Consider the following 3,717-nt stretch of genomic DNA (forward strand, 5'->3'; position numbering starts at 1 on the left):
AGAAAATCATGAAAAACAAGTCAACAGCTTGATAAAGGAGACCCAAAAAACACTGAAGAAAATAACACCTTAAAAACAGTCTAATCCAAATGGCAAAAGAGGTCCAAAAAGTCCATGAAAAGAAAAATGCCTTAAGATTCAGAATTGGCCAAATGGAAAGGAAGTCCAAAATCTCACTGAAGAAAATATTTCCTTAAAAATTATAATGAAGTAATTGGAAGCTAATGACTTTATTTGAAATTAAGGCATTATAAAAGAAAACTAAAAGAATAAAAAAATAGAAGAAAATGTGAAATATCTTATTGGATAAACACTATTGATCTTAAAAATAGATCCGGGATAGATAACTTAAAAATTGTTGGACTACCTGAAAGCCTTGATCAAAAAAAAAAAAAGACTAAACAACATTTTTTTAAAAGAAATTGTGAAGGAAAACTACCCTTACATTCTTGAATAATTGGGTAAAACAGAAATTGAAGGAATCCACCAATCACCTCCTGAAAGAAATCCCCAAAAGAAAACTCCTAGAAATAGTATAGTGAAATTCCAGAGTTCCCAGGTCAAGGAGAAAATATTGGAAACAGCCAGAAAGAAACAATTCAAGTGTTGTGGAAACACAATTAGGATAACAAAAGATTTAACAGCTTCTACTTTAAGAGACCTGAGGGTTTGGATTATGATATTTCAGAGGTCAAACGAGATAGGGTTACAGCCATGAATCACCTACCCAGTAAAGCTGAATATGATCCCTCAGAGGAAAAAAAAATGGACATTCAGTGAAATAGAGGACTTTCAAGAATTCTTGATGAAAACAACAGAACTGAATAAAAAATATGACTTTTAAATACAAGACTCAAGAGAAGCATGAAAATGTAAACAGGAAAGAGAAATCATAAATGACTTATTAAATTTGAACTATTTACATTCCTACATGGAAAGATGATATTTGTAACTCATGAGACCTTTCTCAGTATTAAGGTAGTAAGAGGGAATATATATAGACAGAGGGTACAGGGTGAGTTGAATATGAAGGGATGATATCTAAAAAATAAAATTAAGGGATGAGAGAGTTGTGTACAGGGAGAAGGAGAAAGGAAGAGGCAGAACAGGGTAAATAATATCATATCACATAAAGGAGAAAAAGACACCTTTTGCTGTGTTGGAGAAGAGGGCAGAGGTGAGAGGGAACCAGTGAATCTCACTGGATTTGGCTTAAGGAGGGAATAACACATGCACTCAATTGGGTATGGAATCTATCTTACCCTGCAGGAAAATAAGAGGGAGGGCATAAGAGAGGGAGGAATGATAGAAGGGAGGGCAGCATATTGGGGAAGGGGGTAGACATAAGCAAACACTTTTGAGGAGAGACAAGGTCAAAGGAGAAAATAGAATAAATAGGGGGATGGGATATGAATAAGGGAAATATAGTTAGTTTTTTACAACAAGGCTGTTATGGAAGTGTTTTGCATGACTACACATGTGTAACATGTATTGAGTTGCTTGCCTTCTCAATGAGGGTGGATGGGGAGGGAGGAAGAGAGAGAATTTGGAACCTAATGTTTTAAAAACAAATGTTAAAATTGTTTTTGCACGTAATTGGGAAATAAGATATACAGGCAATGGGGTATAGAAATCTATCCTGTCCTACAGGAAAATAGAAGGGGAAGGGATAAGAAAATGGGTGGTAATAGAAGGGAGGACAAATCAGAGGAAGGGGTATTCAGAATGTGTTCCATCTTGGGGTGGGTGGAGGGGAGAGATGGTGAGAAAATTTGGAGCTCAAGATCTCTTGGAAGTGAATGTGGAAAACTAAAAATAAATGAAATAAAGGTTAAAAAATAAAAAAAAAGACTGCCCTGATGGTATAGGTCCATAAGAAGGTTATTTTATTTTTTTGCTTTTTGGTGAGGTGATTGGGTTAAATGACTTCCCAGTGTCACACAGCTAGTAAGTGTTAGGTATCTTATGCTGGATTTGAACTCAGGTCCTCCTGACTCCAAGCCCCAGAGCTCTATCTACTGCCCCACTTAGCTGCCCCCATAGGGAGGTTATCTTGGGTGTCATGGTGACAGGCAGTCACTCAAGAAACCACTGAGGTGGATCGAGGAGGGAAAAAAAAAAAAATGATGGTGACCCAAGGTTCCATGATTTTAGAATTGGAAGGGATCCTGGAGTTCATATGGGGGCATGCTGGAGCCAGAGAGCTGGTTGTTAAATTTTCATTTACACCTTGGAATTCAACAATTACTGCAAATCAATACTTGCATTTTTCTTCTGCTGATGGTGTAGACTTAAAACGTAAGGAATAAAATGTTCATAATGCAATTTACATTTAATTAAAAAAAGAAAATTAACAGATAGTTTTCAGGAAAAAGAAACCAAAGCTATCTATAGTTATATAGGAAAATGGTATACATTACTAATAATTAGAGAAATGCAAATTAAAATAACTGAAGGACCACTTCATGCCTACCAACATGTCAGAAAAGAAAAATGACTAATGTTGGAGGGGATATTGAAAAATAGAGACACTAATGCCCGCCTCATCCTCCACCATCCCCTCCACTGCCTCCACCATCTGTGCCTCCATGATGACCTCATGCCCATCTCAGGTGCCACAGAACTACCACCAGTACTTAGAGGCCACCATCAATTATCAGATTATCCTGGAGCTCTATGCCTCCTATGTCTACCTGTCCATGTTTTACTACTTTGACCAAGATGTTATGGCACTGATCAACTTTGCCAGCTATTTCCTATACTAATCCCAAGAAGAGAGGGAGCATGCCGAGAAATTGATGAAACTCCAAAATCAGCAAAGCAGCCAGATCTTCCTGCAACACATCAAGAAACCAGACCAAGATGACTGGAGAAGCAGGCAGAATGCAATGGATTGTGCACTGCACTTGGAAAAAAAAATGTCATTCAGTCTTTACTGAAATTGCTCAATCTGGCAACTTACAAGAATGACTCTCATTTATGTGATTTTATTGAAACCCACTATGTGGACAAACAAGTAGAGTGCATCAAACAACTGGATGATCATGTAACCAACCCGCACAAAATGGGGGCCCCTGGTTCTGGCATGGTGGAATATCTTTTTTACAAGTACACCCTTGGATATAATGACAAGGAGAGCTAAAGCACACCTGGCTGTCCCCACACTTGGGAACTGTGGGAGTGACTTACACTGTCTTTCAGTGGATGCTTGTTTTGGTTATCTAACCTTTTCATAATCTGTACCAAAAAATGACCACTATTTAAATCCCAATAAAGTGACTTGGTATTGACCAAAAAAAATAATACTGGGAAGAAATCCAGTTAAAATGAGAAGTCCTAACTAAAATCTTTCCTGATTCCTAGTTGGAAATGATCTCTTCTTGAGGAAAGGGATTGAATGTAAATTAACTTCATTAAATATTTCAATTAAAAAAATTCCAGTGCCCAGGATCAGTGCATTCTACTCTAGAGATAAAAACCAGAAGCAAGGTTCAGCATAATCTACCAGAAAGAACCTTGGACTGAGATTCAGAGTATTTCAAATAGAGATTTGGCAGCAATGGAAATATTGTTTGAATACTGAACTCCCAAAAAGAAGTCAAAGAGGTTATGAGAGGAGTTACGGTAGCAGAACACATGGCAAGGTGACCAAGTAAGATGTCTGATTTCAAGGTCAAACATGATGTGGTCTTATGGGCTAGTTATGCTTGGCTGGTT

At 37.4% G+C, this 3,717-nt stretch overlaps 1 pseudogene; it reads left to right on the forward strand.

Moving 5' to 3' along the window:
• The first annotated feature begins 2,588 nt into the window (after positions 1 to 2,588).
• LOC110215032 (ferritin heavy chain pseudogene) lies at positions 2,589 to 3,142 on the forward strand (annotated as a pseudogene).
• Positions 3,143 to 3,717: the final 575 nt, after the last annotated feature.

The sequence above is a fragment of the Phascolarctos cinereus genome, unplaced genomic scaffold, assembly GCF_003287225.1.
Source record: "Phascolarctos cinereus isolate Bilbo 61053 unplaced genomic scaffold, phaCin_HiC Scaffold_2;HRSCAF=192, whole genome shotgun sequence".
Lineage (NCBI taxonomy): Eukaryota > Metazoa > Chordata > Mammalia > Diprotodontia > Phascolarctidae > Phascolarctos > Phascolarctos cinereus.